Genomic DNA, 23,718 nt, shown 5'->3' on the forward strand with positions numbered 1-23,718 from the left:
AGACCGACCTAACACACCACCACCAGCGGTCCAGCGCTGCGGGCACCACGACACCACTGCCAACCCATACATCTGACGTGTTGCCAACTACAGGTGTTTCCATTTTTCTGATCACCATCTGTATATAAAATAAGAAAGGTTCCTCTTCTGAAGGGGGGGAGGGCGATTGCCCCGATCGCCTCACCTGGATCCGCCACTGCAGTTAGTTAAACTTTTTCTTTAAATTTTTCATACGGTCAATATGATATATTGTTCTTTTTTCATAATGTGAGAACGAAATCGCGCCAAGAGACTGTCTTTTGTCTGGTGTGCAAGCAATATGACTGCCGGTATCTCTTATGTTTGGATATTTTACATTCAGTGTTTTTACAGTGCATTGTGTATTTATCTTAGTGTCGTGTCTACAAAGGAAGAACATTTTATTATTTTGTACAGATTCAGATAGTTCTGCAGGCACAGATAAATCGTTCTTTTATAGACTATTATTTTATATTTTGTTCGTTTTCCCTGGAAGATACCAGGCCTTTTACTTTGTATTGTTTTTATAGCCGGAACGATTAAATACTAAATACTTCACATGCAATACTTTTGGATTGAATATAGCCCGCTCCTCCCAGTGATTTTTAACGAATCATAGTGATTTTAACGATTCATATTAGTTCATAATGAATCGGAATCGCATGTTCTAAAGATTTAGGATGTAAATCTTGTGGTAAGGAGGCTTCAGTATAAGTAGTAGTAATGGTAGTTAGTAGCAATAGTAGTAATAGTAATAGTAGGAACGGGTTAGAAGCCCCGCAGGGGTTGGTTGGGTTCTGTTCTCGATATAAGTAGCAGTAGTAGTGACGACTCTTTCAGTTCCGGTGACAAAGAACTGGGGAGAGCGGGCTATACACAAGCCATACTTTTCTTTCTACATTTAATATATAAAGAATATATGTTACAATATTCTTGTGATATAATCGATTGCAAGTTTTTTTTTCTGCTATCTACTACGGTTATTTCTACTATTGCCAGCTTAAATATTACCTGGTTCCAAACTTTTGACCTTCTGCATTCTAGCAAAATATTAATGGTGATTTATTAAGTAGTTCTTGACATTTTTTTAATATCCCGTTCGAAAGGACAAAGCAATCATAGTTTTTAAAAATTAATTTTGTTGCATATTTCCATTTGAAAACTAACAAAAACAACACAATAATTTGAGATTTGCATAGTTGAATTGCAAACCGAAGATTTAAATCTGTCAACCGCAAAGTTTAGAGAGTTCAATAATTCTAATTATGTAACAGGAAGGGTAAGGAAAATGATATATATAAATTCCTGGACCGAAATGTATTTTCAGAAGTTATTCATACAGATTTGTTTACATTTCAACAACCTTCGGTTCATTTATCGAAAACCAAGATCAAAGTCGTGGTAAGCACCCACATGGAAGAAAGGAAGGTCCACATCTCCTTCAAAATCATGATGCAAGCCCAAGAAGTCAGGTAGAAAATGACGACTCAGAGCTACTACAGGATGAGCGATCACAAGGTATTGTGATAGCAGAATCAAACCTATTACCTTAAGAGAAATAAGAATTAGAAACATATTTTTGACTTACAATTATTTAAACTTGAAGAATATCAATAAGAAATTTAATAACTTTTATAATGACATGAATAGCTTAGATTATCATAATATTCGATGGCTAGCGTTTTTTTTTCTTATCCTTGTAAAGTAGACTACACATTGATCAATGTGGCCGATTGACTCCTGAACGAGGATGAATACTGTGGGCAATACAACAAAGCCTCTTACACAAGTTCACTCGAGCATGTGGTGAAGAAAGAACTTTCCAACATTCTGATTGAGGCATTACGCACTGAGAGCTATATATCCGTATCCTTTTCTTCCTTCTTCTTCTTCTTTGGTTTGGCTGTCCTGTCTCTGATTAATGTGCGGCTGGCATAACTGTAGGACGCTTAAGCCACAAATTAGGTATATACTAAATTATTACTTTTGGTTTTGAAGATGTTTAATCACATTTAAATTGAGTTCAGTTTTCAAGAATTATATTACTTAATAACACCAGAAGCACGAAGAAATCATTTTGACTGCTTCAAGATATATAATTTCGTATCATTTCTATAATGGGTTCGTTAAAGCCCTGAAATTCGTTGACTTTTAATACTTTTGTGCCCACTTGTTGATGGTATTAATAATAAGTTTATGTCCCTTTTTACAAGAGCACTAGTGTCAATTATACCTGGAAGCACGAAGCAATCATTTTGACTACCTTATAGAGAGTCTTCACTAACTTCTTTTGTACAATCCTGTCAGTCAGTTTGCGTTACTTTCAATGTAAAATTTATATTATTTTCTTAGCAACCTAACCTAAATTTTAGTTTTAGTTTATTTTCTGTTCATATCTCAGGGCGTTACTTGCGGGGGACAGGGGACAACTGCCCCACCAAGGAAGCTCCCGCCGTTCGAGAGGGGGTCACTTTAAGAAAAAATTTTCTTACTTCATATACAATACTAACATGAAATTATAAATGAAGCATCAAAGAGGTACACTACATTACATACACAAAACAGCACACAAAAGATCAATAAAACAAAAATGAGTATTGGATCCATTTCAGTAAAGAATGTCTACTATTGGGGGCCCTAGAAATAATATTTATTCGTATGGCTTTGAGATTTGTCAATATTGTCCTCTTAATTAATTTGTCATGTATGGAACGGGACACGGGTTGTAACTAATGGCTCCACAGACCTTGCCGTGAGAAAGGGCCCAAAGGCTCTGGGGGTCCCACAAGTTGTAAGAGAAAGATAGAAAAAAGGGGCCTATTTTCGAAAAACATTTTTTTCTAGGGGTCCAAAATATTAATGCTTGCCCCCGAGAAAAAATCTAAGTTACGGCGCTGCCATATTCAGTACCAAAGTTACGAAGAACAGATTTATTAACTTAGATTCCATGAGCTGTTTTCCACTAAACTGATCTCGTCCCCATGAGAGAGCTGGATTATCTGATGACGCTATGGTCTCAGCTATTATAAGTTTAGAAAAAAATTCGACTAATGTTGAAGACATGGTACGGTGCATCTTTTATTAAAATCAACATTGAAAAGGAGTGAAGTAAGATGAAAGTTTACGTGTAATAATATTATATAAGGATCTGTAGCGGATGGTGAAATGAAATATGAAATAGCATTAGTAGCTGCTTGATAATCCCATAGGAAAGGGAAGTATTTTAAGGCAAATTATATTTTACTGCGGAATAGTTTTCTTGCTACAACGGTAGTAAGTTTGATCTCAAATTGGATTATTTGTCTAAAATATAATTTTGAGGTAGAGATTAAGCATTCGTTATGGCTACTAACACTTCACAGTTTTGAATTATCATAAGTTATTACACAATCCGTGACATAAATGGAATATTTGTTTTGATTGCAACCTTTATACATTCATCCCTCATTTTAATTGGTTAAAAAGGGCCAAAAGTGACCTTTTTTTTCCTATTGGGGCCTCAAGTTCCTACACTAAGTCTTCAGGGGCTAATATTCAGAATCACATTAGTAAGAAAGAGGGACAATATAGTAAAGGAAATTTCTTATCCTAGGGTCAGGATGTACACCCAGGAAAGAAAGTATTTGACAGTTGACAAATTTTCTTTTGCCAATAGCTCGGAAACAAATTAATTTGGATCTTTTTGTTGTTATCCTTAGAATAATTATAATTTGATAACTTGCCAATATCAGTACTCTAATAGGTTAATTTATTGTTAAGTTTTTAGGAAAACAAATTTTGTCAACTGAAAAATTCTTTCTTTCGTGACTGTACCAGGACATAGCACTTTCAGCTCCCTTGAGTTTCCTAGGCAATTCTTTTTTTTTTTTTCTGTGGAGGCAAAGATTGTAAAATTGCTTCACATCGATCAGAAAGTGTCTTCTTACTGCGTCGAAATGTTTTCAGTACACGAAATTTCTTATATCTTATACAGTAACATGAGGAGTGGATAGAGGGCGCATTGTGGGAAGTATTCTTTAATGGGAATTTGTCGTTTTAGCGTCAAGCATTTTATTTTCTTCAGGTTAATGTCATTTATCAATTGAAATATATTTAATCGTTTCACAATATTACAGTTAGTCAAAAATTAAGTGCTAATCATTATTTTGGATTGTAAACCATTAACCATACTGCTTAAAGTCCTAAATCAATTTATCCTAATGTCATTTATCAATTGAAATATATTTAATTGTTTCACAATATTACAGTTAGTCAAAAATTAAGTGCTAATCATTATTTTGGATTGTAAGCCATTAACCATACTGTTCAAAGTCCTAAAGGGCACAAGACCTAAACGGCATAAGTCCTAAAAATATAGGCACTAGTCCTAAATTTTAGGTCTTGTGCTGTTTAGGACTTGTGCCATTTAGGTCTTGTGCCGCGAAATGATTTTTAGGACTTGTGCCGTTTAGGACTAGTGCCGTGTTCCCCTGTCGTCTAGCGATTGTCATAATGAAGAAAGAAACTATTGACATAATACTTCAGTATCAATTTCATCTTAGTTGGTATTGTGTGTATTGTTGCCCCCGAGATAAGATGAGAAATAAGGTCTTCTAATTTCGTCTTGTAAATGTAAAAATTTCGCCTCGATTTTCGATGAATTCTTCCTGATCTCGTCTCGCTTGTCTTGAAGCTTTTCTCGTCTCGGTTTGTTAATTCATGTACAAAATTTATATTATGATTTTTCTTTAAAATTCATCTAGAAGCTATAGGAATCCTTTGCCGTCATAAGAGATCCATGAAGGGTGGATATAACAACGTTTAAACAATATGTACCTACTATCAGATGATATTCTATAATGACTTGCTTATCTGGAAATGTTTGTAGCCGCCCATTCACCTCGCCGAGTCACTCCTACGAACATCACCAAGGCAACACAAGACGGTTCCAAATAGATTAAAATTTTTATGTTGGCCCGGATATCGAAAGGTACGCTGCCAAGTCCCCCGGTCGTGGTGCGCAGCAATGTGGAAGTGATTGGTACTATTCGGATGGTCTTCTGAAATACTGATGACTATTAGATGTAGCTGGAATGGCAGTTAACAGTTGATCAATATCACAGAAAAGAACATTAGGATGATGAACGGGAATGAAGTGTGTATGACTATAGCGCTTCATAATACATGTCTCAATCAGGTTTTACAATTAATTATTTGCCACAGACGTGAAGTCTTCAAAGAAAGCAATACGCTACAGACGCAATAGACAGGGCTCTATGGGCACCATGTGGCTAAATATTGCAGCGTTGCCTCAAATATTTAGTTTCACCGTGACTATTATAATATCCTGATTAACATGCATTTGCGACTAGCGTTAGACTATGCTATACGGCCGCATACACCATCAGTACGCTTCACCACTATCGATCAGATATGCTATCATCTGCCAAGAACAGCTACGGTACCTATTTTCACCTACGACAGAGAAGTACGACGTATTAAGGTGTAAGATATTGTTAGGGATCCTAACTGTTTACTCGTACATGTTTTTCATATTTATAGGACTTCAGGAAAGAAAAACAAATTGAATATTAGTTAATATAAATCCACAATGAATAAATAATTGATTGCTTAATTATTATTCTATGCACCAAATTAACTAACACTATCCTTGTAAACAATATGGTGTATTTGGCGAAGAAAAATTCAAACTTTTTAAATCACAAAGCATAAGTAATATTTTGTGACAGGAACTTCATACATCAATCTTTTTTTTCATCTGAGTACGTTCTGTTATTACCATTTTCTTCTTCTTCTTACAGATTTGTTTTAACATATTTTTATAAACAAATTTAAGATTTCATGTATGAGAAAGAGTTCTAGATTAAATTTACAATAGATTAGAAAGAAAAATGTATCATGTTATTTTGTTACATAATTTCGGTAAATATTTAAATAGAAAATTGAATTTTATTATATAATTCATTATTCCAAATCTGCATATATACTAACATATTACACATCTAGAAATAAATAATCTTTGGCTCAATGATAAAATCGATTAAATAAACAAACTATTTCAAACTTTCAGATAAGTAGCTAATTCAGGAATTGACAAAATCAAATTTACATGAAAGCATACAAATACTGTAAGGACCATGTGCCAAAATGGTCCATTACAGTTTTGCCAGCCCATCAAAGAAAAATTTTAAAATTGTAGTTTTAAAATTTTTCACAAAATATCGTAACCTCCATTAACGTTGGGCAACAAAGGGTTAACATAGCATCAAAGGGATAACATTACAATAAAGGTTTAACATAACAACTACAATAACTAACACTACTCTTGATAGTGAGCCGACAATACGTTTAAAGGTTGAAATTTGGGTTAAATGGTTTAATATTATTTATGTATTTATGTTTTGGGCCTAAAATAAAATTTGCTCACATAACATATAACTTATTAAGCAAAACAGAGTTTTCATATGTGAAGAAAACATTAAAAGATGTTTTCAACTAATACTCACATGCGCTGCATCAAGCAAATATTCATATGCAATTATGAATGAACGTCCCTGTGTTGCATCAAGCGAACATTCGCATTCGAGCAGAAACGAATATTTTTTTTTCTTTTCCACCATACTCCTATGCACTTCATGCGTTTTCGCAATTTCTTTCTTTTCTTTCTCTGATACTTTAACCGATCATTCTCATTTTTCTTCTTTCGATTTTCATAACAGGACTGTTATGTTAGCAACTGTTATGTTATGTTAGCGACATGGGAAAAGGAACAAGGAATAAAATACTTCTTTTATTCCTTGTTCCTTTTCCCATGTCGCTAATTGTTTAAATTTTTCAAATTTACGTTTTCTTTTTGGTTCATGATACTCATCACCTTTTCTTTTCTCTCTTTTATTACACGTACTTGCACGCCTTTTCGGCGTATACTCAGTAGTTCTCTTGGTAACGTATTCTTCTTTCAACCCTTTTCTTTTCCACCTTTCGTATCTTCTTTCCGATTTTCTTTCGGTCCCCCGATGACAGAAGTTTAACTTTCTGAAATGTATCCTCGTCTTCTTCCTATCGGGATTCTGGAAGTACATCTCAACGAATAACTTTCTTTTCCGTAGTGTCACTCTTGTTTTCTTATCCAATATTCTTTTACTCACACATTTCGGGCAGGGTAACAGATCATACAATTTATTTCGTCCTTTTCTACTATTTGTCTTTACACAATCACATTCTTTCTTCCTACAAGTTTGGCAGAAATCACTTTCTATCTTATTACATATTGGACAGCAATTACTTTCTTTCTGTTCACAGATTAAACGGCAATCACATTCTTTTTCATTTTCTGCTTCCAACGTTTCTTCACACGGCAACATCTTCCCTAAATGCACTATGTTCCTCCATTCCATTTTCATAGTTAACGTGGACTCTTTCAAATCAGCGATCTGTCTGTCTTCTTTAAATTTCTTATCAGTGATGTTTCATTCGGGAATTTTATATTGCTTTTCATCTTTCTGTTGGGTCTCCGTCGCCTGGAATTCCGTAATATGAATAATACTGCTAGGCACCTCTTTCCTCAATTCACTATTCAACAGAATCATAGTCGCCTTGAGATCTGTTATTTCCTTCTTCCTATCCTCCTTGTCCTGTTGCAACGCTGAAGTGAACTTTTCCTCCAATCTACTACTGAGCTCACGAAACTCTCTCATCATGAATTGCATTTCCGGAGACATTTGAGGCACTTCTGTTCGGCTGTCGACTCTTCCAGCACACTCTTGATGGGATGATCTTCCAAGATCATTTATTCCTATTTCAGTCACCTTTTCTACACATTTCTTGCATTTCAACTTATTTTCAGGACTACAAATCACTTCATATTCTTCTGGTTCAAGGTTCAAACATTCAACGTGGAATTCTGCAACACAGAGTTCACATTTCACTGTGGGTTTACTTTCATCCTCTTTTGCTTCACAACCATAAGCGTATTTCAATTGGGAATCTGTATTTCCCGTAATACTTTTTTTCTTCCTTGACTTTGTCATATTTTCATATACTGGATCCCCAACTGTCTCTACACCTTCGTCACATGTTCTTGAATTATATCTCTTTCGTAGATTTTTCGCAAGATACATCCACAAACCTTCACAACCACGACTAGGATGCCAAACAGAGACACTGACGCCCTCTAGCGACATCCTGGCTGGGTCGCCATTCTCTACTGTAGCCGCCCATTCACCTCACCGAGTCACTCCTACGAATATCACCAAGGCAACACAAGACGGTTCCAAATAGATTAAAATTTTTATGTTGGCCCGGATATCGAAAGGTACGCTGCCAAGTCCCCCGGTCGTGGTGCGCAGCAATGTGGAAGTGATTGTGTACTTTGTAGTGTGTAAAAGCCATACGTCTAATTGAAATGTCAGCCATAAGATAATCAATACAAGAAGAAGAAGATAATTCAATATAAGGATGAATAAATAGGAGATACCGTATTATATGCTACCCAGTGACGATCAGGCTTCTTAACCATGGGTCACAGACATGAATACTATGAAGAGAACAATACGCTGTAACTAATCATACGCGGGCTCTTCAGCACCAGCATTAACATATTGCAGCATTGCCTCTATTTTACACATTCACCGTGACATTATTATATACACCTGACCATTATACGTAGTCAGTAGCTATGAATATATACAGTACTCATTCACCATGTCATCCTAAGGAAATAGAATTAACTAAAATGAAGAAATCTGAGTATCACGACGACCAGCTGTATATCTTTATGCTGACTATAACCAACGACATAACTGGTAACTAAATTTTATCTATAGCACGAAAGAAGACTGGGACATCATTAGGTGTTAGGAGATTTGGTCAGGGATCTCAATTACTTACTCGTACATGTTTTTCATATTTATAGGACTTCAGGAAAGAAAAACAAATTGAATATTAGTTAACATAAATCCACAATGAATAAATAATTGATTGCTTAATTATTATTCTATGCACCAAATTAACTAACACTATCCTTGTAAACAATATGGTGTATTTGGCGAAGAAAAATTCAAACTTTTTAAATCACAAAGCATAAGTAATATTTTGTGACAGGAACTTCATACATCAATCTTTTTTTTTTCATCTGAGTACGTTCTGTTATTACCATTTTCTTCTTCTTCTTACAGATTTGTTTTAACATATTTTTTATAAACAAATTTAAGATTTCATGTATGAGAAAGAGTTCTAGATTAAATTTACAATAGATTAGAAAGAAAAATGTATCATGTTATTTTGTTACATAATTTTGGTAAATATTTAAATAGAAAATTGAATTTTATTATATAATTCATTATTCCAAATCTACATATATACTAACATATTACACATCTAGAAATAAATAATCTTTGGCTCAATGATAAAATCGATTAAATAAACAAACTATTTCAAACTTTCAGATAAGTAGCTAATTCAGGAATTGACAAAATCAAATTTACATTAAGGCATACAAATACTGTAAGGACCATGTGCCAAAATGGTCCGTTACATGTTGATAAATGTTCTTCATTGTGTTCGCACAATCACTTCATCCATTTATAGTTTTATCTATGCATCATCTAACACTACAACGATGTTTGAGATCTAAGACCTAGGTGAAGTAGTATTGTCTACGAGACTAGAAATTTGTTGATTTTCGATTGTCATAACGCATGTCTCAGTTTCAGACATTTGTTTTCGATAAAAAGTAATAACATTGTGGAATTTTGTGTTCAGTTGCGTTATTATAGGTTTGCATTACAGTACTGGTTTCTTTCATTCACTATATTTACTTTCTTGAATATTTTCAATATTATATCAATTGACCCACTGATGATACCCAACATTTTTAGTTCTATTATTTTTACTGTAAGTTTCTGTAGACAAAGCTGGTACAAAGAATTGAGTCTACATATTTCTGAGTAAGTTTTATCAACTGATAATAAAATTTGGTGATAACATTCCACTCTCTCTCTCTCTCTCTCTCTCTCTCTCTCACACACACACACACACACACACATATATATATATATATATATATATATATATATATATATATATATATATATATATATATATATATATATATATATGGCTGGTATGGCTGGAACGGTGGTACAACGGTGGTATGGCAGGAACATACAGAAAATTAGTCTTTATAATTTACTGAAAACTGTACTCAAATTGTCCTTCCATTCTGAAGTTATTTACGAAACTAATTTCATCAAACGGAAATAACTTTTGTCGCTGACTATACTATAAGGCCTACTTTGGTCCCTCATTTCAATCATATACATATGCACGTAGGAGAAACACTATAGATTTTAATGAGTGAATCGAGCAGTAACAAAATTTGCGACATACTGTGGATTCTATCTCTCAAATTACTTTAAAGCTCGCTCATAACCTATTATTGATGGAATATAACATTCAAATTCTATTAGATTTTCTTTGCTCCTATCCTAAGATCTAGGTTTGTGTAACGTGCGATTGAGCACTGTTTTGCATCGCAGAATTTCTTCTGCCACGCGCTCTAATAGTTAGTTGAATTATATCAAAAGTATGTGATTGCAGACAAAGACTATTTTCGTTAACTAGATTTTGTTAGGGATTTGTGGCTGTCTCGTCTCGAAAATGTGCTATAAAAGTGATGTCTCGACTCGAAAAATGTATATTTCTCTATTGGAAGACCCGTGTATCGATTCGAATTTTGTCAGAAAAATCCTGTCTCGACTCATCTCGTGCTTATTCCTATGTATTGTAGTGTTTATTTTATTGATATTTGGAAATGATGCACTTGATATGATCATTTCCTCGCATCGATCTAATGTGTGAAGCAGGCTTGGTGGTAGTCTTGCATCTGACTATCAGAGGAAACTTTGTATTTACAGTAACGCATGTCTATTCAACACCAAACGGAATATCAAACATTTTATTGCTTCTCAGGGTTCACCACCTACTCTATCTACTTACGTTATTAACATTACTTGGTTGTTGTACGTCAACACTGGAAGTATTTGGTCCGATCAAACATATTTGTAGTAAAATGATCGTCCTAAAGTGGGTAAAAGCAAAAATTTCTGATGAAAAAAACGGTGGTCTGTGGTCTTGACGAAAGGGATTTGGGGTAAAAGGTGCTTAAATACATTGCTAATACGGAACTTGTATAATTCCCTTCCAATGTAAATCGGTCTTAATGACGCTTGGTCCGCTTAAAGACGTGCTCTTTCAAAGGTATTTCACTGTAATAATAAATGATATGTTTATAACCCATAGAGGAATCTGCCGTAAATTTACATAATTAGGCAATGATATTCAAATATGTGTTAGAACAGCCACACATTGGCTACATACAGAACCGCCAAACCGAGACAGATGTACACTCATGTCCAAAATTATTGTCGCATTTCTATAAATATATTGTTGTAGGAATATAATTTGATAACGAATTCGTCCGGTATTTCTTATAATGTCGGTATGTGTATAATCGACAAAAACATGTATGTGGGCAAATTTCATGTCGAAAGAGCAGTAAATAATAGTGCTGTCGAAATCGGTTTTTGAAAAAACCGAAAACCGGTTTTTGAAAAAAGTGAAATTTCATAAAACCGAAATGTCGGTTTTGAAAATCGGTTTTGCGGTTTCGGTTTTGAAAACCGCTTTTGCGGTTTCGGTTTCGAAAACCGCTTTTGCGGTTTCGGTTTTGAAAACCGCATTTGCGGTTTCGGTTTTGAAAACCGCTTTTGCGGTTTCGGTTTCGAAAACCGCTTTTGCGGTTTCGGTTTTGAAAACCGCTTTTGCGGTTTCGGTTTCCAACACCGCAAATGTCACAAAAATTCGACTAATAACAAGTAACGACGAGAAAACAGCAAAGAATCTTTCCCCACTCCGGCAGTCACAGTTGCCAGATGGAGGGATATTTCCCTCGGCGTAAGGAAAAAGTGATCAAAATTTGCAGAAGGAAAAGAAGGTATTTTTTCTTAAAATGTCTTAAAGTGTAGGAAAATTCTTGGTGAATATACTTTTACAATTGGCAGAATAAAAAAAAAAAAAAAAAAAATAAGTTGCAATTTCTCAAAGATGCACGGCTATCGTTATTAGGAAGTAAAAGGATACAGAATAAAATATGATCGGTGTTTCCTTCACGTTTAAACTACTGCAGGTGTCTGGGACTTGCGATAAGAAGCCAGTCAACACATGCAAAACCACAACATTCACATTTATCGGAGTGGCAACAAATCAACAATAAAATTGTGTATTGAGATAGAGATTTTCTTTCTTTCTTTTCTCTTTCTTTATATTAAGAAAGGGAGGTGGTGCCTTTTTGTTAACAAAAGAAAGAGTGGCAGTACTATTTCTAAAAACAAGGGGAAAGAGTAATAATAATAATATAAAAGATGTCAGTCTAAGTGGATGATATTTCAAATTGAATTTCATGAGTTGCATGTGTATTGATCTTAAATAGGGATATACCTTATTTTTATTGAGCTTAGTGTTGGCTTATTACCCTATTTTAGCGGGTACCACCCGATTTTCAGGTTCTATATTCGTCCCCCGCTTAAACATATCTTAATCACTAAAAACCACCTGCTTTTTGGGATTGGAGAAAAATCTACAGGACTTAGTTAATAAAGTGTTTGTATGGTATATTCAACGTAAACCGGTACACCTCTGACAATCTCAATCGCGATTGAGTTAAATTTGGACTCGCGCTCAGGCTCAGGCTCAGGCTCTGGGCTATCTGAGCAGTGCGCGTGTGCAGAATCATTTGCTAATAAGAGATCTGCTCTAATGCACAATGGTTTTCTTTGTGTAGCTCATGTGTTTTTAATGTAATGTATTGGAGGTTCTATACGAATGAATATTCGTTTGTAGATGTAACAAAATACAGTGAAACCTCTCTAAAGCGGACAGCCGTGGGGAATCAAAAATTGTCCGCTATAGAGAGGTGTCCGTCTTAGAGAGGTTTCGATATTTTCTTACGTAAATTAGTAAATAAGGTGATATGTAATTACAAACTATTGAAGGTAATTTATCAAACCGTTCTATGACTGTGGGCATGTCGACATCTGCGGATTCTCTACAAATTTCTTTGAAAGAAATTTTGTGTCTAATCCGAAACTTCTCTAACCACTGGTTCGAGACCTTGAAATCTGAAACATTCATTTCTGTTGCTACCTCCAAATTCTTAGCTTTTAGCATCGAACCTAACACAGGATTTTTTTGCATTCCGCACTCTATAAAAACATTCACTTGAACACCAACTTTGTTCAAAGCAATGAGACACCATTTTCATTGTCATTTTCACACCACAACTTTATTAACTTGTCTTGGTTTTATATTATCTCAGGTGCTTGTCTTTTACCGATACAAAAAATTTTCAGCTAGCCTTCGCACACCTCAGTATTCTTCGAAAATTCAATCAATTCGATTTTAACATTAGCGCTTCTCGTGGCATTTCGAAAGCTCACAACAACTTACACCTTATTGCTTATTCGATGCAGAATGACTTAAAAAGATTTCCGTCTACAAATAGAGGCACTAAGACAATATGCGAATACGCGGACAAAAAATACCAAACATGTCTTCTTCTTGATTCGAGCGGAACAGTAGAATGACGTGTCATCCCAAATGGCAGGCAACTGTCAATCACTTTTGATTCTAAAAGAGGTTGGGTGGGAGTGGAATGCAAGCAAAGGATATGAGGGTGTTGTTAAACAAAGACGCTTCATCTGAGTTTCTGAACATCCAGTTGACGAGGAAAAATGTTATTACAATGCTTCCTTGGTGATACATGTATGCATTTCTGAAAATGTATTTTTTCTGTACTTTTCAACTTGTTTCTAGAGAAAGTGTCCGTAATATGGAGGTAAATAATACCTATAAGAGACAGAAAAGACTGTCCGTGTCCGTACTAGGGAGTGTCCGCTTTAGAGAGGTTTGTCAACATGGTTTTTTCCTTTTACAGTGTTTGGGGATTACAAAATATGTCCGTTATGAGAGGTGTCCGCTTTACAGAGATGTCCGTTAGTAGAGGTTTTACTGTACTTGAATTATTCATGCCTTCACAAGCTACAAAGAATGCCGAACGACAATTTCAAGTGTAACTTTAAAGACTCTTATAGAAGCGAATTTACGTTTCTTAGCCAGGGCAGAACTCAGTTTGAAGCAACATATTATGTCCTGTGAGATATATAAAGGTAACCAAGAAAGTCCTGTCGCTTTTTGTGAAGGTCTGTGTTCAATTGACCCTCATACCGTGAGTTGAATGCGAATGGAGATAAGGCGAAGGTCAGTTGTTGGTGTGGGTATATCCAACATTCTACCTGGTTGTGGCAGTTCAGTTACAACGTGAACTTGTGTAAGGACGGAGTGAGTATGGAATCTCCACAGAGCGTCATAAGGGCTTGTATGCTGTACGAGTTCAAACTTGGATCAAACGCCACTGCAGCGGGACAGAAGATACTTCAGGCCTTTCATGAGGGTGTCGTGATTACGTAGACAGTGCAAGGGTGGTTTAGCAAGCTTAAGAACAGTGACGAAACACTCACAAAAGACGGAAGACCAACACATGTACAAAATGAGGATCTTCAGGTAGCAATTGAGCCGAGCAGTGGACAGACATGTGAGGAACTGGGGCTAACATTCAATGTTAGTGAAGAAACCATTCTCCAGCACCTCCATCAATTTGGGAAGCACTACAAGTTGGGTCTATGTGTCCCAGATGATTTGTCTCCGGGCCAGAAGGCTACGCGTGCAGACACCTGTGATTCTTTACTGTCTCGTCTGAGGAAGGAGCCATTTCTGGACAGGATGTTGACATGTGTTGAGAAGTGGGTCCTGCACGGTGTCATCATCATTGGTTAAAATCCCATGAACTGGTTTCAAAACAGCTGAAATCAGCAATGCAGCAGAAACTCCTCCTGTGTGTTTGGTGGACTGCTCACGACATCGTGCATCGGGAACTGCTACCGGGTGGTCAGAGCAGAACATCAATGCAACTGTTTACTGTCAGCAGTTAAGCCGTGTTCAAGAAAAACTCAAAACCCTGGAGCCAGCACTTCTCAATCGCTAAGGGGTTTCCCCGTTACGGAGCAACGCTACGCCCCACATAGCTAGAATGAACCGGGACACCATCCTACGCTTTGGATGGGAAACACTATTGCATCCGCCAGACTGTCCGGACATTGTACCGTCCTGTTATCACCTGTTCCTTTCCTTGGACACTTACTTTAGAGGACTCCAGTTCAACTCCGTAGTAGAGGTGTTAAATGCACTTGATACCTTCTTCGCTTCACGGCAAACCAAGTTCTACCGCGAAGGAATCCATGCGCATCCCGAACGTTGGCAGAAGGTCATTGATACTGATGGGTACTATTTTTGATCTTCCAGGTACGTCTTAGGTGACATATCGATGCTCTAAGTGATAGGTCAAAAAGCGACAGAACTTTCTTCGTTACTTGTATACATATTTCATAAAACTACTGTATAAGTTCTAGTATCTCGAGTTCGGGAAGTCGGAATGTCAAAATTCGTTCAGATTATTGCTCACTTTGGTCCAGTTTACAAAATATATTAAAATCAAATGGGGTTCTTTTTGCTTCCTGGTCAGTTTATGATCGAATGTTTCGAGTTCCGAAATTCGGAATGTCAAAATTCATTCAGATTCGAGTTCCTCGTGGTTTAGTTTACAAAAAAATCAGTTGGGGTCTAGTTTGCTTCCGTGTTCACTTTATGTTCGAATATCTCGAGTTCCGAAATTCGGAATGTCAAAATTCCTTCAGATACGTGTTCCTTGTGGTCTACTTTACAAAATATATAAAAATCAGGTGGGGTCCAGTTTGCTTCCATGGTCAATTTATGTTCGAATATCTCGAGTTCCGACATTCGAAATGTCAAAATTCCTTCAGATTCGTGTTCCTTGTGATCTAATTTACAGCATATGTGAACATCAGGTGGGGTCCAGTTTGCTTCACTGCAGCCGAAAAGTACATTGGAAATGTCATCAAAGAAATAACTTTAAAAAAATAAGGTACTAAGGATCGCAGGTCAGTATTTGTAACACAGAAGTTAACATCAATACTTACGGTTTAGAACCCCTCACTTTTCTGATTTTAAAATATGGTAACCCTAATTTAGCTGTGATTTGTACAACCATTGAACTATCCCTTTCGCACTGTGCTGCACATATTACCATAATAGCCTTAGAGCAAATAAAAAAAAAGTTAAAACACACATATAAATCAATACATTTGTCTCGATCGATAGATGCTTTCACAATTGTTAAAAGGTGTAATTAAAAACAACAAACATTGTTTCTGCTTTGAAAAGGACAATCCCTCATAAAACCGCAAACACGGTTTCGGGCGGTTTTCACTTTCGAAAACCGCATTTGCGATTTCGGTTTTTAAAACCGCATTTGCGGTTTCGGTTTTGAAAACCGCATTTGCGGTTTCGGTTTTGAAAACCGCTGTTGCGGTTTCGGTTTTGAAAACCGCATTTGCGGTTTCGGTTTTGAAAACCGCTTTTGCGGTTTTCGGTTTTCAGAAAACCGGTTTTCTCAAAAACCGAAAACCGCAAATGTCACAAAAATTCAACAGCACTAGTAAATAAGAACAGTAAAACGAAAATTAAACTTTCTTGTCCATATAGGAACATTTTGTTTTACTCATTGTAATTTTCGTATTTATAATTCTTTTTTTATGAAATTTACCACAAATATACATTTTCCGATTATACACATAGTATCAGTATTAAAAATATCCTGCAAAATGATTATCAAATTATATTCTTACAAGAAGACAGTTATAGATATGCGACAATCATTTTGAACATGAGTGTACACTCATGTCCAAAATTATTGTATCATGTCTATAAATATGTTGTTTTAGGAATAAAATTTGATAACGAAATCGCCCTGTATTTCTTATAATGTTTGTAATGTTTATAATCGGCAAAGACACGTATGTGGCAAAATTCATGTCAAAAGAGCAGTAAATAAGAACAATAAAACAAAAATAAAGCTTTTTTCTCTATTTAGCAAGATTTTGGTTTATTCATTCTAATTTTCCTATTTATAATTCTTTCCCTATGAAATTTACCACAAATATACATTTCCCGATTATACACATAGTATCAGTATTAAAAGTACCCTGCAAAATCTTTATCAAATTATATTCTTACAAGAAGACAGTTATAGATATGCGACAATCATTTTGGACATGAGTGTACATAGGAGAGAATAGGGAGAGAAATCTAAGTGCATTGATTGTGACAAAGACCTCTTGAAGAGGCCTTTACCACGTGCTCAACTGAATATGGCGCATGGGGCTTTGTTGCATTGTTCACAATACTGTACCTTTGGCCCAACTGCCCAGTCCTCATCAATGCGCGGCCGACATTAGCACTTGTTAAGTTTGGTTACTAGGTACTTCTAAAAATAAAACTAAATCTAACGCAAGGATACTTTTAAAAAATATATATATCAAAAGAATAGTGAAATATTTCGTCGTGATATAACATGTACAGGCTGAGTTTTGTATAAATATCTTCTGTAGATTTAGAAGTGAAATTGCAGATTTAGTTGAATTTACAAATAGGTTTCTCAGACCTCCGGGATTGACAATATGCATAAATGTCAGTTACAAGCTATTAAAAACAGTATTTACCAGAACATATTCTGAAAGGTAAGGTATAATATTACTATACTTTAATACCTTCAATCTTTGCATCTTAAAAAGTTGTCACAACTAAAAGGAATGGGTTGATTAGTTTCCTCCAAAGTAAATACATAGAAGTTGCACTATGCATATTAATTTTGTCAGAAAATGTTGCATGTTGCTACTATATTAATATGTCTATATCATACAGCTATATCATATGTCAAGTACTGTCATAGCCAAAGTAGCATTCAACAACAAAAGATCACTCTTAACTAGTAGGCTTAATATTGGACTTAGAAAGAAGTTGTTCAGTTGATATGTATGGAATATTGGACTGTATGGTTCAGAGACTTGGACATTACGGAAGTTAGAGAAGAAATATGTAGAGAACTTCGAAATGTGATTTAAACTACTCGTTGCCCAAAACAGTACGTTTATTGTAAAAACTTATTAACTTGTAACAATTTCTTCAACTATCCACTTAGCTTCATCAGATAGTGTCTCATGAAGCCAAGTGGATAGTTGGCGAAATTGTTACACGTTATTAATTTTTACAATAAACGCATTGTTTTGCTCAGCGAGTAGTTTTAATCGGATTTAAGTTTACTAAAAGCAAATCTTGTACATTGGAAAATATTACAGTTGAAATGTGGTGTTGGAGGAAGATAGAGAAAATAAATTGGACAGAAGGAGTAATAGACAAAGATGTTTTAAAACGGATAGGAGAGAAGAGTACGCTTTTAGCCAGCATCCGTCGTAGGAAGGCCAATTGAAATGGATATATCTTGCGAAGAAATTGTCTTCTTCATACCGCCATAGAAAAAAAGATGGAAAGAAAACGAGGAATAGGAAGAAGAACTAATCGTGATTTGAAAAATAGAAGAAAATATTGGGAGTTAAAAGAGGAAGCTGAAGATCGAGAAACGTGAAAGAAACATTTCCAAGCCCAAACCTTAATTTTTTTAAAAAAAAGAAAACTAGAAAATTCATCATTCCAGGACCTGCGAAACGGCAGAATAGTTAATAACGTAATAATTATATAGCTTCAAATTAAAATATTCTTACCAAATACAGTTTCATGATGAAAAAGTCTTTTCTCTGAATAAAAGAAAAGTTTGTGTAGATGAAAAGAGGAGTGAATATTTATATTTTTCTGGAGACAAATAACCTTATCATATCTCATACGTTGATGTAAATAATCGAAATGTGAATTTGACGATGCGACAGAGTATTTACGTAGACCATATTTAGAGATTACTTTTTATTAATAACTGTGATAATTCATGAAATAGAATAAAGGAATATCCTTGTTATTAACAGCTAACAATGTTCTTGCTTTAACTATTATCCTGTAAACTACTAGAGATAATATATTCACGCAAACGTGATTAAGACATGATACATAGAAAATTTTAAGAACTTTAAAGCTTAATTATAGTTTTGAGAAGACAAAAGTTTGGAGGAAACTTTCGAAGTTTCTAAGATAAACTTAATGTCCCATCACATAATAGTTTTACATGATTTCTAAAACATAATTATACTTGGCAACTGGAAACTGTTTACTTGAAGAACACGCTAAATATTCGTTCCCCCTTTTGTCCTGTAGTTTATATTCGACTTTGTTATTACATGTGTTTTCCCATGTTCCAAACGTTGTCCTCTACTTCATTGCTTTAATTCTTTTATGGCCCGTATACATATTCCATAATACAACATGAAACATCCAAAATTTTGGGGTTTATTAGCAACTTGAAACGAATTTTAAGTGTCCAGTAGCATAACACATCTGTGCTATAATATAAAAGTTGAATTACTAGTTGTAAAACTAAAATATTAGAAATAACTGGATATACCATGAACACTAAGTTACTACCACAAAGGTAGTATAAACCAACATATACTTTTCTTCATTATTTACTACTCTGCTTACAACTGGCTAGATTCTGTAGATTCCTTAAATCTTCAGTTTACAGTCTTTTAATAATAGCCCTCATAATTTCTAGCAATAACTAAGAGGATAACACACTTCTAATATTTCTACCTAAAGTCTAACTTTCGATTCTTTTTATGCATACTTGCACATGATAACTCCTACACAACCACATATATTATAATACATTAAAGCATTTGCAGTCCCAATTATTCCTAACGGGATCGCAACATCAGATTCAACAACTTATGAAGACTCATGTTTATACTCTGTATACTAAAGGAAGTAATTGCAAAATAAATATGATACTAGAGTTAGTGAAATAAAGAGACTAGGAGGAAATGAAAGAATATTCGCAAAGTATCTTTATATGATATTGTCTGTTACATGACTTGGTATCGAATCAGAGATTCTTAGCATCATACGGTGGCTCAGTGGTAGAGCGTTCACGTTTGGTACATCGGGTTCTTGGTTCGATCTCAGCTTGCGCCAAGTGAGCTTTGTGGTGGACAAATACTGTGTGCATGGATTTTCTCGGGGTTCTCGTGTTTCATCCCACTTTCTTCATTCCACCATTTTCTTCATTTCTCATCCTCACCGTCTCCTTCAGCCTAACCGGCATAACGGTGAGACGTGAAACTTAAAGATTTCATTTTCTTAAAGTCAGATTCAAGCACACAACCGAAACGAGTGCTTACTCTCTTCCAAGGGTAGTGTTATAACCAGAAAATCCCATCTTTAAGTATTTTGTCCCTGAAAATCAAACCATTTTGTTTAAAGATGAGAAAATTAGTCTACTTTTGTTGTTAAAAAGAAACAAATTAATTTAGTATAATAACTTAAATTTTGATAGAGTAATTTCTGTTTTCCATATGCAGGGAATCTAATCGTTTATCTACAATATGGAATTGAGTATTATGAAGCCATCGCAATTCCAACTCAAACAATGGTTGTGTTTGTTAGTGAAAACCAATAATACGTTTCATGACAAATAATTATCTTTATTTGGTTCAGGAGAGAAATCCTGTAGTAACATCGTGTATATGCATAATGTTCGAATCTGGAGTTCAGAACATCCTCGGCGAATCGTTGAGTATGTCAGCGATTCTCCAAAGTTGCCTCGAAAACATTTTGTACCATTTAAATAAACGAGGAAGGACCATTTCAAAATTTGGGATACTTCGATCACTTGTAATGCGACATCTTCAAATTCGAATTTTTACTAGCTCAGTATTTTGTCCAATTTTTGTCAGTTTTTTTCACCCATAACAAATATTTGTACCATTCAAATAAGCGAACGAGGGAGGGCCATATCAAAATTTAGCCACTTCGGTCACCTGTAGTGGCAATCTTCAAATTCGAATGTAAATTATTCAGAAATTTTTCTAGCTTTTGTACATTTTTGTACCACCAAGAAAAAAGTATACCATTGAAATAAACGAGGGAGAGTATTTTCGAAATTTGTTCACTTTCAACAGCTGTAGTGTGACATCATATCCCAATTTGAACTAGCTGAGAACTTCGTACATTTTTTACCACCAAGAAAAAATGTACAATTCAAATAAACGAGAGAGCGTCACTTCAAAAGTTGGCCAATTCGATTACCTATAGTGCAACAATGTTCAAATTCAAAATTCCATTAACTCATAATTTTGTCCGATTTTCGTACATTTTTGTACCATTTAAATAAACGAAGGTGGGGTATTTAAAATCTTAGCCACATCGATCATCTGTAGTGCGACGTCTTCAAATTCGAATTCTAACAAGCTTAGAATTCTATAAAATTTTTGTACGTTCTTGTACCACCAGCAAAACATTTTATATCATTCAAATAAACAACAGGGCGCCATTTCAAAATTTGGCTTCGAACACCAGTAGTGCAACCTCCTCAAATTCATATTCAAATTTAATTATCTGAAAATTTTGTCCGGTTCTGTACGTTGTTGTACCAGGAAGTAAAAATTTTGTACCTTTCAATTAAACCACGCGCAGTCAAATGTCCCCCTTGTTTATCTGAATGGTACAAATTTTTTTCTTGGGTGGACAAAACTCTGAGCTAGTTAAAATTCGAATTTGAAGATGTATTACTACAGGTGATCGAAGTGTCCCAAATTTTGAAATTGTCCTTCCTTGTATATTTGAATGGTTCAAATTATTTCTTGGATGGACAAAAATTGACAAAAATTGGACAAAATTCTGAGCTAGTTCAAATTCGAATTTCAAGATGTCGCACTACAGGTGATCAAAGTGTCCCAAATTTTGAAATGGCCCTCCCTCGTTTATCTGAACAGTACAAATATTTTTCTTGGGTGGACAAAAATTAACAAATATTGGACAAAATTTTGAGTTAGTTAAAATTCGAATTTCAAGATGTCGCACTACAAGTGATCGAAGTGTCCCAAATTTTGAAATGACCCTCCCCCGTTTATTTGAATGATACAATTTTTTTCTTGGTTAGACAAAAATGGACAAAATTCTGAGCTAGTTAAAATTCGAATTTGAAGATGTCGTACTACAACTAAATGGACCCGTGATGAACGTCTACAAGAACAGCCTTGCAGGCTTTTCTGCTGACTCAATGGGAACAGGATTTTTCTTTCTATGGTTGTTACGTATGTATAGCAATGTATAAGTTACGTCTTTTATTATCTACTTATATATACTTTTGCTTTGCACTTTTCATTTTTTTTTAATCATATTATTTGTGAATTATCATTGTCAACAATTGTTTGCTATCTGAGCAGCAGCTTTTTGCAACTCTTATGAGTTGATACTTGATTTTCAACCACGGAGCAGCACATGGCAAGCAAGGTGGAAAGTGTTATTACCACCGTGTTTGGAAGGGAGATTGTTTACATTTATTAAATTTCCTAGGCTATCGTATGTTTTGGGGCAGAGGGAAGGTACACTTACGCAAACTTGCTCAGATGCAAATGTTACTATTGAAAACCAATTATTTTCCATGGCATATATCTTTTGTACTCTAAAAGTTCATTGTCCGCAGAGAACCCAGTGATTCCAACTTGAAACACTATAAAATCCCATCTCGAGAGGCAGGAATTCCTATTTTGCCCTTGAATTTCCACACTATACTAATAGCAAAATGTTCTAAACTTAGAAAACATAAACAGGGTGATTAGTGTATATCAGTCATTTTCTTCAATATATGAGTGTATAATTCAAATATTTCGATCGTCTACGTTAACAAACAGTTTATGAACAAGTATTTTCAATAATAACTGAAAGAAACCATTGAAAATACTGATGCAAATACAAACATTTTGTTGTGAATTTTGAATTTCCATCATGCCTTTATGTCAAATCTTCTACTCAATGTTATAAAACTAGATAAACTTCATTCTCCAGTTATTTTTTATGGAAATATTTGCAGTTGGACGTTTCTTGTTTTATTTTCTACCGTTAATTCTGTTCTTTCTTTCATTTTCCCCTCTCTTTTCTTTAAATACCAGAATGTTCCTTGGTACCTGTTTTGTGAGATTCACAAGTCACTGCATTAATCACTTTTAACATTAACATACATTTTATAGTAACAAAATTTGACACTTAGCATTCCTTTCTAGATGATTGAAGGCTTATTTATCTACCTCTCGTCTATAGATAATTTTGTACGTGTCAATGGATTAGATATATGAAAAATCCTATAAATCCTGTCAATTTTTACGAAAACTCCTTTTATCTCATTTCGCGAAATCATTGTCAAAAATCCCACACTGTGGGATTTTTCCCACAGGTTGACATCACTGAGAGAATCTACGAAATGAGCAAGAGAGTGCTGTCCTTAGAAAGACTGTACCAATCAAGTAAGTTGGCGGTACTTAGCGGGCAAACAAAAGAGTTTCACAGAGATTTTGCGTTACTTGGTGATTACATCAAGAGAAAGAAGAACTAGTTCGCGCTAGGCAGCTCGAATAGATTTTAAAACAACCAAATGCTCTTATAGAACTAAGTTCCTCAAGCACATACAGAGGGGTGAGAGAATATACATACTATATTTACTTACTAGTGTCCTTGGTAGTAATTGTGTTAAAGTTGGATCGCGATTAGGACTATCTAATTATAAAA

The 23,718-nt window shown here is 35.0% G+C and overlaps 1 long non-coding RNA gene across 1 annotated transcript; it reads right to left on the reverse strand.

The window, feature by feature from the left end:
• Positions 1-1,320: 1,320 nt before the first annotated feature.
• On the reverse strand, positions 1,321-18,878 carry LOC145686243 (uncharacterized). Its single transcript, XR_014131543.1, has 2 exons — positions 18,771-18,878; positions 1,321-1,566 (listed from the first exon to the last, which is right to left on the reverse strand). It is a non-coding gene; the product is annotated as an uncharacterized LOC145686243 (long non-coding RNA).
• Between the last annotated feature and the right edge of the window lie 4,840 nt (positions 18,879-23,718).

The sequence above is a fragment of the Thermobia domestica genome, chromosome 1 (assembly GCF_964235325.1).
Source record: "Thermobia domestica chromosome 1, izTheDome1.hap1.1, whole genome shotgun sequence".
NCBI lineage: Eukaryota > Metazoa > Arthropoda > Insecta > Zygentoma > Lepismatidae > Thermobia > Thermobia domestica.